Source organism: Physeter macrocephalus, chromosome 5 (genome assembly GCF_002837175.3).
Source record: "Physeter macrocephalus isolate SW-GA chromosome 5, ASM283717v5, whole genome shotgun sequence".
NCBI classification, from domain to species: domain Eukaryota; kingdom Metazoa; phylum Chordata; class Mammalia; order Artiodactyla; family Physeteridae; genus Physeter; species Physeter macrocephalus.
Window position 1 is genome coordinate 24,893,301 of NC_041218.1, and position 11,706 is coordinate 24,905,006.

General features: G+C 37.2%; 1 protein-coding gene and 1 pseudogene across 2 annotated transcripts in view; one reads left to right on the plus strand and one right to left on the minus strand.

Annotated features, from left to right (window-relative positions):
* Positions 1 to 11,706, plus strand: part of GRM8 (glutamate metabotropic receptor 8) — a 773,539-nt gene that overhangs the window by 96,560 nt on the left and 665,273 nt on the right. The window lies entirely within an intron of this gene.
* On the minus strand, positions 1,183 to 1,782 carry LOC102991049 (chromobox protein homolog 3-like; annotated as a pseudogene).

An 11,706-nucleotide genomic window follows, 5' to 3' on the forward strand; every position in this document is an offset into this window, starting at 1 on the left:
TTACTACAAAGTTATTGTTTTTCCTGGCTTCTGCTGAACCAGTAACCCAAAATACTGAGAAGATTGAGCCTACGTGTAAGGAATGGGTTGGGGTAAAGTTTGAAAAAACATGCAGGTCAAGTTTGGATTAGAAAATTTGTTCACTCATTTATTCCTGCAGATCCTAAATTGCCAACATCTCTAACCATCTGATTAGGTTTCCATTAACAAGTCTGAGACATTCCATGTATCACAGTCTTTCAGTAAATACAGCACAGGGATTTCAACTTCTTATAAAGGAATGGTTTGCCAAAAGGAAGCTTTAAATGTCCATTTAACTAAGTCTTGCTTGGCTAATTAAAACATACCAGAATTTTTCTAGTTTTTTCATTTGGGTGTCATTTGTTGACAGTGATAAAATTTTCCTTTCAGGGGTTTTGCATATAAAACTGCATTTATATGACAGTAAATATGGATGCAGATTCTGATGGGCTGCTTTAAAAAATTATCCAATTTAAATTGTTTACATTAATTTGTCTAATTAATTACAAAATTATTTAATTTGAAAGGTTAAGACTTAAATTTTCAATTTAAGTTGAAGTGATTTCTTATATTGCTCAAAATGATAGAATCCCAGAAACATGGGCTTATCCATGGTTGTGACAGGCTGTTTTTGTTTTGGGAAATGTATTTAAACAATAACCAAACAACCCCCAAACCATTTACATATGTATTTTATGTATACACATACAAAAAAACCCAGAATGGTCCTTAGGCATATATGAGTTAAATGCAAATTCTAAATTCTGATTGAGTAATGACTATGGAGATTTTCCCCAACATTTAGAAAAGCTGTTCTCTAATGTAGAGGAAATAATATACCGTGGTATCAAATGTTCTTTTCTGCTAAAGGAAGCAACTTCAGAAAGGTTTTATTTGTTCAAAGTAACCAGTGCGACAGATGCAAAAAAAACAAAAAGCAAAGCCCCCCCCAAAAAACCCCCAAAACCCAACAACTTCCCCAATACTACTTCAAAACGAACATATCAAACTTGGTTTTCATTAGAATGTAGTTATTTCTTCACACTAATAAATCAAAAAAACAAGACCCAGATTTTATATATATATATATGTATATACATATATATATGTTTATATATATATATATGTTTATATATATATATGTGTATATATATATATATAAAGCAATGCAGACAATCATTGAGTTTCATCTTCTGGACAAGAATGCCAAGTTAGTCTCTCTTCATAAAAAGCAATTACAATTTGAGGACACTTCATATTTGCCTCCTTTGCCATCACCAAGTCCGCCTCATCTGAATCTTTCCATTTCCTGAGAAACATGAATTCTCCACTACTGTCTGTGGCACCAGTTATTCGCTCTGAGTCGAGCCCTCTGGCTAAACCTCTTGGTTTATCAGCAGCATCTCTCTTCTTCTTTGATTTGCTATCATCAGATTCACTGTCAAATAAAGATTTTCTTTTTGTTCCATCTTTTTCTTTACCAGCTTTTTGAGAATTAAGAAATGCTTCAGTCAACTCTGGACAATCTCAGTTTTCTTCGGATTCCCAAGTATTCTCTGCATCTGTAAATCCCTTCCACTTTAGGAAACACTCCACCTTCCCATTCACTACACATCGGTCCAGTACTTTTTCTACCACAAATTCTTCGGGTTCTGCCTCTTCGACTTTTTTACTCTTTGCATTCTGTTTCTTTCCCATTTTTTGCAATGTAGTTTTATTGGAGGCCATTTTTTATTGCAGACTTGAAGAGCTGTTATTCACTGCCTCTGCGCTGCTCTGGGTCCCGGGTCTGTGGTGTCTCAGGCCCTGCGCGCCTCAAGCTCCAGCCACATCCGGCGGGGAGCGGGCTGGGCTAGTATATATTTTTTAATAACAAAGCAAATTAAATTTTTGGACTGGTACCCAGATGAACCCCACAATGGTAAAACAATGGGGGAACTTCAAGTTTCACATTTTAAATAGAAAATCAGCAGCTGATTGTTACCGCTAAATAAGAGTCCACCTATGTAAATTTAACAAAAACAGAGGGAGAAAGTTTAATAGGTTAAGAATGAGCACTTCATTTTTCATTTGACTTACTTGATAAAATATGTTAACATATATGAGGAGCCAGCTGCTCTCGCCAAACATAAGTAGCAGTTGACTGGTTTATGCAATATGCCAGGCGTGTGTTAGATCCTGCAGTTACAGAATTGAATATGACACAGCTTCTGCCTGTGATGGCCCATAATGCAGAAAGGAGGAGAGAACATGAGCAGATAATGCCTGTTTAATGTGGGAAATAGGATGTAGGGACAGCTATAGAGTGTCCACATGATATTATGCATGTACAGCTACATATCATGGAGTGCCTGATCTGTGGGATTGTGCTGGAGACTTGGCATGTGTGGTGTGTGTGTAAACTTCAACTCCCACAGCAGTCCTATTTTTATCCCCATTTTTCACATGAGGGAAACGAGGTTTAGCAAGATTAAGTTGTCTAAGATCAGACAGCTAGTTTTTTTTTCAGAACTGAGATTTGAACTTGGACGTCTGAATGACCTTGAAACCTCTTTGCATTGGAATGCTGTGAGTTTTACCCTCTGATCTAATTCTTGTATACTGTCTGTCAAACTGGTATGCAATTGTTCATTTTTCCAGGTAGATCTGGAAACCTCCTTAGATTGCGAATATTTTAGAAATTGCTTATATGTGATGGAGAATTTTCTTGGGAGTGAAATATTAAAAAGGAGAACTAGAACTTATAGCCCTCTCAACTGGAGCTTTGCTGCGTAGTACACATTTATCTGGAGGAAGAAATGTGAATGTCCATTACATTCTCAAATGCAGACACATCCTCCACGTTAAATGAATGATAAATTTGCTCTTTGTAGAAATGTCCATGCCTGTGCGTGTACATGTTTATAGAAATGGTGAGTTGAGTCTTAGGAGTACAAAGCAGAGGCTGACACATTTTTCCACAGTCCTGGGTAAGTTTTCTAGCTGATCTCAGGTACTAGGATTTGAAAGACTTGAATCAAAAATATATCCCTTTAGCCCTTTAGTAGAAAGAGAGAAGTCTCTGGTCTGCCACAACCTACAAAATTTATGTTTTAAATATCTTCACATTTTATGTTGTAAACATTCTGCTGGGTTGTGCTTGGTAACACACAGTTGAATGCTGCTATTATGGATGCTAGCTTCCTTCCTGTAGGTAGAATGAATACAACATAATCCATTCTGCCATAACACAAACTATTTGAAGTGATGCTTCTGGCTGTTAAGGGTAAATCATATCTGTGGAACGAAGTAAGAGTTGGGCTGTTTGCAGTATATTGGATTTGCCCATTTCGCAACTGCATTCATTAAACACAAATTTGATGAAAGCTGTTCATATTAAATTTGATAACCCCAATTCTAGCAAGTTACACAAATTATAAAGCTCCTTTGAAAATTCTATGACATTTGTGTTATTTTTGTCTTTTAATAACTAAGTCATTTTAAAAGTAGGTCCCCTTACTTAACCATATATTGGTGGAAGCACTTCATAATTTATGACTCTTACTGAATTAATTTAGAATTCAGTGCTCTTATCTGATTCTGTCTTTATACTTTGACATTGGAGAAGCTAAGGTTAGCGAATAATCTTAGTTTTTCAATGGAATTCACCGAACTTTTGAGGAATTCCTATGATGTGCACAGCACTGTGCAAGAAGTAGTTAGTTTGAATAGGAGAAAGAACTAATCCTCACTCTCTAGAAGTTACTGTCTACTGAGATAATAACAGGCAAGGGTTCTGTGTTGGGTATTTCCCCTGTTATTTGTCAGAGAGGGGCAACCTCCTTGGAGCTAGCCAGGTGGGGAAAATGGCCTATCTTATCATATTTAAATTCCCCTTGGGATTAAGAACAACAATTCTAGATGAATGTAAAAGAATCTCTTTGCCTAATACTTCTAACAGTCTTATACTTGGTTCGTTTTTTGAAAAATAAATTACCTATTCATTCTTTATCTCCCAAATCTGACTTTCAAAGTGGATAATTCTTATCTATTCCCTCAATCCAGTCCCATCCAAAGCTGCAGAACAAAGTCACTTCTGGAAGGAAGAGTGGGGAAAGCTCAGTTGGAATTAGTAAAAAGCCTTCATTATGAATATTTTTAAAACATATTTATTTAATTAATTTATTTGGTTGCACCGGGTCTTAGTTGCAGCAGGCAGGCTCCTAGTTGTGGCTTGCTAGCTCCTTAGTTGTGGCATGTGAACTCTTAGTTGCGACATGTAGCATCTTGTTCCCTCACCAGGGATCGAACATGGGCCCCCTGTGTTGGGAGGGTGGAGTCTTAACCACTGCGCCACCAGGGAAGTCCCGAATATTTTTTGCGTGTGGGCAGGAATGCTTTTTTTAAAAAAAAATTGGAGTATTGTTGCTTTACAATGTTGTGTTAGTTTCTGCTGTACAGTGAAGTGAATCTGCTATATGTATACATATATCCCCTCCTTTTTGGATTTCCTTTCCATTTAGGTCACCACAGAGCACTGAGTAGAGAGTTCCCTGTGCTATACAGCAGGTTCTTCCTTTCCATTTAGGTCACCACAGAGCACTGAGTAGAGAGTTCCCTGTGCTATACAGCAGGTTCTCATTAGTTATCTATTTTATACGTAGTGGTGTATATATGTCAATCCCAATCTCCCAATTCATCCCACCCCCTTCTTCCCCCCATGGTGTCCATACGTTTGCTCTCTACGTATGTGTCTGTATTTCTGCTCTGAAAATAGGTTCATCTGTACCATTTTTCTAGATTCCACATATATGCATTAATATACGATATTTGTTTTTCTCTTTCTGACTTGCTTCACTCTGTATGACAGTCTCTAGGTCCATCCACATCTCTACAAATGACCCAGTTTCATTCCTTTTTACAGCTGAGTAATAGTCCATTGTATATAGGTACCACATCTTCTTTATCCATTCATCTGTCAGTGGACATTCATGTTGCTTCCGTGTTCTGGCTATTGTAAATAGTGCTGCAATGAACATTGGGGTGCATGTGTCTTTTTGAATTATGGTTTTCTCAGGGTATATGCCCAGTAGTGGGATGGCTGGGTCACATGGTAGTTCTACTTTTAGTTTTTTAAGGAACCTCCATACTGTTCTCCACAGTGACTGTATCAATTTACATTCCCACCAACAGTGCAAGAGTGTTCCCTTTTCTCCACACCCTCTCCAGCTTTTATTGTTTGTAGATGTTTTGATGATGGCCATTCTGACCAGTGTGAGGTGATACCTCATTGTAGTTGTGATTTGCATTTCTCTAATAATTAGTGATGTTGAGCATCTTTTCATGAGCCTCTTGGCCATCTGTATCACTTCTTTGGAGAAATGTCTACTTAGCTCTTCTGCCCATTTTTGGATTGAGTTGTTTGTTTTTTTGACATTGAGCTCATGAGCTGTTTGTATATTTTGGAGATTAATCCCTTATCAGTTGCTTCATTTGAAAATATTTTTTCCCATTCTGAGGGTTGTCTTTTTTGTCTTGTTTATTATTATGAATATTTTAAATTTAGTTTTGTTATTTTCAAACATCTGTAATAGCTCAAACAATGCCTAAAAGGAATTGCTTGGAATTTTTTCAGTTAGAGATTTCTGTGGACCTGCTTTGATGAACAGCTAAAAAATTGATTTATAATTAGTTTTACATAATGTTCACATTTATTTATATGGAAATGGGCATGCTTAGATTTTTCATAATAGTTTTTCTCTTTTAAATGGGTTAAATACTGTTTTCTAAAAATGTTTCCAACATATTAATTTACTGAGTAAACGTCTCCATTAAAGAACGGATGACAAATACATAAGCCCCAACACAACCAAGCATCTTCTTAATCTGAATCAGTGATTTTCTTTAATACAATAGGTAGTACCACTGATGAGTTAAATGTAAAAATCCCCTTGCCTATTAAATTTTCATCACATTATATTTCTTCACTGGTCATACATTTAGTGTTAAAAAAATTTTTTTTTCCTGAAGTTTGTAAGAAATGTTAGCCTGTTACAAGGTCTTTGTGAAAGTTCAGACCTATGTGTAACAGACCCAGAGGAAAGCTAGCTGAAATTTGGATAGACTCTTCACTTAGCTGAAATAGTTTATATATCTAGAAGATATATGGCTTGCCTGCATTTTTTTAACATATTGTATGATTCCATTTATGTAAAATACAAACACAGGCTCAAGAAATATCTGTTGTGATGCTTTGCACATGATGCTTCACCTCCCTGGGAAACTGTCCCCACCCCAGCCTGCTGCCCTGCTCTTCCCTGTCTAAATCCTACTCATCCTGCCATTCTTTTGCCTGCATTTTATAGTTAAGAGCTTAAAGTTGTTTTTTTTTTCCCCCATAGGTAATAAAATGCTTGTCAGTTAACAGACCAGGAAATGTCATGAGCATTACTCTGACAGTTATAAAGTTTCAAAATATTATGGTAACAAGCTAAATAATATTGCATTTTATTTTTTATTTTTTCTTCTTAAAATTGTTTTGACTTTTTTATAATGCGAATTCTATTTCAGCTGCATTTACCTTTGATAGCAAATGTTTTAGTTTATTCTTGAAATAATCCCACTTGGTTCTCACACTTCCTTCATTGAATCAGCAGGTTTTAAGGCTAAATCAGCCCCATTGGAATTGGTAGTTTGTCAAGTTGAGGTGGTATTTCATGGAGGTGAGATCTGTAGCAAGATGTGATTGTTTTAAATTGGTCTTTGAAGTGTTGAACAACTTTATCTATTGCAAAATTGTAGATATTTTCTCACTCATTTTTTTCTCAGTAATTTCATTTTTTTCTCAAGAAAAGAAACTTTCTGTGAGTAAATGTACTTAGCAATGAGTTCTTGATTTTCCCAAAGGCTTGTAGATAGTCATCTTTTCCCTGCCTGCATGTCTCTTCATATCATCTTCCTTCTAGGCCTGTCTGTCTCTGTGCTCAAATTTCCCCTTTTTTATAAGTACACCAATCAAGTTGGATTAGGGCCAACCCTAATGACCTCATTTTAACTTTAACTTCCATAAAGACCCTATCTCCAAATAAGATAACATTCTTAGGTACTGGGAGTTAAGACCTGGGATCTAGGACTCCAACATATCTTCTTTTGAAAATTAATTAATTAATTAATTGATTGATTTTTGAATTTTTTTAACTTTTTATTTTATATTGGAGTATAGCCAATTAACAATGTTGTGATAGTTTCAGGTGCACAGCAAAGAGACTCAGCCATACATATACATGTATCCATTCTCCCGCAGACTCCCCTCCCATCCAGGCTGCTGCATAACATTGAGCAGAGTTCCCTGTGCTATACAGTAGGTCCTTGTTGGTTATCCTTTTTAAATATAGCAGTATGTACATGTCAATCCCATGATCCCAAACTCCCTAACTATCCCTTCCCCCACTCTTCCCCCCTGGTAACCATAAGTTCGTTCTCTAAGTCTGTGAGTCTGTTTCTGTTTTGTAAATACGTTCATTTGTATCATTTCTTCTTAGATTCCACATATAAGCGATAGCATATGATATTTCTCTTTCTCTGTCTGACTTACTTCACTCAGTATGACAATCTCTCGGTCCATCCATGTTGCTGCAAATGGCATTATTTCATTCTTTTTTATGGCTGAGTAATATTCCATTGTATATATGTACCGCATCTTCTTTATCCATTCCTCTGTCGATGGACATTTAGGTTGCTTCCATGTCTTGGCTATTGTAAACAGTGCTGCAATCAACATTGGGGTGCATGTATCCTTTCGGACCATATTCTTCTCCGGATATAAGCCCAGGAGTGGGCTTGCAGGGTCATATGGTAGTTCTATTTTTTAGTTTTTTAAGGAACCTCCATACTGTTCTCCATAGTGGCTGTACCAATTGACATTCCTACCAACAGTGTAGGAAAGTTCCCTTCTCTCCACATCCTCTCCAGCATTCATAGTTTGCGGATTTTGGATGATAACCTTTCTGACTGGTGTGAGGTAATATCTTATTGTAGTTTTGATTTGCATGTCCCTAATCATTCAACATTAGCGATGTTGAACATCTTTTCGTGTGCCTCTTGGCCATCTGTATGTCTTCCTTGAAAAAATGTCTATTTAGGTCTTCTGCCCATTCTTTGATTGGGTTGTTTGTTTTGGTGATATTAAGCTGAACGAGCTATTTGTAAATTTTGGAGACTAATCCTTTGTCGGTCACATCATTTGCAAATATTTTCTCCCAATCTATGGGTTGTCTTTTCGTTTTGTTTATGGTTTCCTTTGCTGTACAAAAGCTTTTGAGTTTAGTTAAGCCCCGTTTGTTTATTTTTGTTTTTATTTCCATTACTCTGGGAGATGGGTCAGAAAAGATACTGCTGCAATTTATGTCAGAAAGTGTTCTGCCTTTGTTTTCCTCTAGGAGTTTTATAGTGTCTGGTCTCACATTTAGGTCTTTAATCCATTTTTAGTTTATTTTTGTGTATGGTCTTAAAGAATGATCTAATTTCATTTTCTTACATGTAGCTGTCCAGTTGTCCCAGCACCACTTGTTGAAGAGACTGTCTTTCCACCATTGTATACTCTTGCCTCCTTTATCATAGATTAATTGACCAGAGGTGTGTGGGTTTATTTCTGGGCTTTCTATCCTGTTCCATTGATCTATATTTCTATTTTTGTGCCAATACCATACTGTTTTGATGACTATAGCTTTGTAGGATAGTCTGAAGTCAGGGAGCCTCATTCCTCCAGCTCTGTTTTTCTTTCTCAAGATTGCTTTGGCTATTCGGGGTCTTTTGTGTCTTCATACAAATTTTAATATTCTTTGTTCTAGTTCTGTGAAAAATGCCATTGGTAATTTGATAGAGATGTCATTGAATCTGTAGATTGTCTTGGGTAGTATAGTCATTTTGACAGTATTTATTCTTCCAGTCCAAGAACATGGTATATCTTTCTATCTGTTTGTGTCTTCTTTGATTTCTTTCATCAGCATCTTATAGTTTTCGGAGTATAGGTCTTTTGTCTCCTTAGGTAGTATCCAACATATCTTTATTGGAGTATACCACATATATTCTTTGGGAGAGCACAATTCAACACATAATAATCCACTACTCTTTTTTACTAGATACATGAAGACTGTGCCTATAGATTTCAAAATCAACTCAAAAGTAGTTAAGTACAGTGGAACTGATGATGTAATGATTCATGTTTGTTGTTTTAAGCCACTGAGCCTTGGGCTGGTTTGTTACATAGCAATAGATAACCGATACCATGATCATGCAAAAGTTTGCACCAGAGATTTCTCAAAGTTTAGAGGAAAAGGATCAATGTTTCTGTGCTATTATATATTACAAATAAGGGAAATTTTACAAACAGCCTTATTGAGGTATACTTGACAAATGAAGAATTGCACATATTTAATGTGTACAAATTTAAAAAAAATAAATTTATTTATTTATTTTTGGCTGCATTGGGTGTTCATTGTTGCACACAAGCTTTCTCTAGTTGTGGCGAGCAGGGGCTTCTCATTGTGGTGGCTTCTCTTGTTGCAGAGCACAGGCTCTAGGTGTGCGGGCTTCAGTAGTTGTGGCACATGGGCTCAGTAGTTGTGGCTTGCGGGCTCTAGAGTACAGGCTCAGTAGTTGTGGCACATGGGCTTAGTTGCTCTGCAGCATGTGGAATCTTCCTGGACCGGGGCTTGAACCTATGTCCACTGCAATGGCAGGCAGATTCTTAACCACTGTGCCACCAGGGAAGCCCTAATGTGTACAATTTGATGAGTTTGGACATAAGCGAACTGGTACCATCACCACAGTTAAGGTAATAGATATATCCAACACTTTCCCACAAAAACAAAAACAGACAAATAAACAAATGGGATATAATCAAATTTAAAAGCTTTTACACATCAAAGGAAACCATAAACAAAATGAAAAGACAACCTACAGAATGGGAGAAAATATTTGCAAACAATGTGACTGACAAGGGCTTAATTTTCAAACTATACAAACAGCTCATACAACTCAACAACAAAAAAACAAACAACCCAATCAAAAAATGGGCAGAAGACCTAAATACACATTTCTCCAAAGAAGAAATACAAACAGCCAATAGGCACATGAAAAGATGCTCAACATCGCTAATCATTAGAGAAATGCAAATCAAAACTACAGTGAGGTACCACCTCACACTGGTCAGAATGGCCATCATTAAAAAGTCTACAGATAACAAATGCTGATGAGGATGTGGAGAAAAGGGAACCCTCCTACACTGTTGGTGGGAATGTAAGTTGGTCAGCCACTATGGAAAACAGTATGGAGGTTCTGCAGAAAACTAAAAATAAAATTACCATATGATCCAGCAACCCCACTCCTGGGCATATATCTAGACAAAACTCTAATTGAAAAAGATACATGCACCCCTGTAGTTCATAGGAGCACTGTTCACAGTATCCAAGACATGGAAACAACCTAAATGTCCGTCGACGGAGGAATGGATAAAGAAGAGGTGGTTAGCAGATGTGAGCTACTATATATAGAATGGATAAACAACAAGGTCCTGCTGTATAGAACAGAGAACTATATTCAATAGCCTATGATAAACCACAATGGAAAAGAATATTCAAAAAACAATGTCTATATATGTATAACTGAATCACTTTGCTGTACAGCAGAAATTAACACAACATTGTAGATCAACTATACTTCAATTAAAAAAACAAAAACAAAAAAACAGAAAACATTGAAAACATTAAAAAAAACAAAAATAGAAACAAAAGGACAGAAGCAAACATAGGGATTTTCACAGGCTGAGTTCAGGAGCTCAGATGTTAGTGTTTCAATCTTCCTCCCAAGTCAATTTCTACTTTTTGTTATTTTTGAGAAATCTTGTCTTGAATATGGGAGGGGGGTCTGGTTGGGGATAGAGCTTTGGAGAAGAGAGGAGACTAGAATTAATGAAGGTGTGACATGATATCTTTTGTTTTTGGTCCCTTGCTTGGGTTTGACCTGACAGAATGCAAGTTGCTCTATAAAACTTTGTAAGATTCTAGGTATATCTAGAATCTGCTTAGGACCCCAGCTGACACAGTGGGACCCTGAGTTGGTCCTGGAACCTTGAGAGAGTGGTTCAGGAGTATCAGGAGAATAGAGACATTGGCTTTCTTGAGGTGGGTACCACCACAGGGGCATGAGTGGTGAGCGTCCTTCTAATGGCTTTGTGGGTGGAGGTGGATATTCACAGGTATGAGCCAGTACAGAAGGGAGGGCGGGGCAGTTGCCTTGGGCTACTTCAAAGACAGACTGAATTGTGGGCACCCATGAGACTTTTCTTTGGAGACTTCTCAGAGTGTGGTGCCAGGACCAGCAGCATTAGCATCAACTGGGAACTTGTTAAGGATTTAAATGCTTAGGACTTTCTCCAAAGTCATGGGAGCATGTTCTAGTGTAGACAGAGTGGGAGAATTAATGCATTGGACAGAACCCTCAACCAATGGAGTAAGAAGTTGGCAAATAAATGCCCCAGACTCCTGTCATTTAGAAGGACAATTCCAAGGTAGACTTTTTATAGTTCCCTGAGGGTCCCCTATAGAGATCCAGATCCCCACAGTGGTAACCAGGTAATAATACATCCTTTAACTTTTCCATCTCACATTCCCAACTCCTTTTTTTTGTTTTTTGTGGTACGCGGGC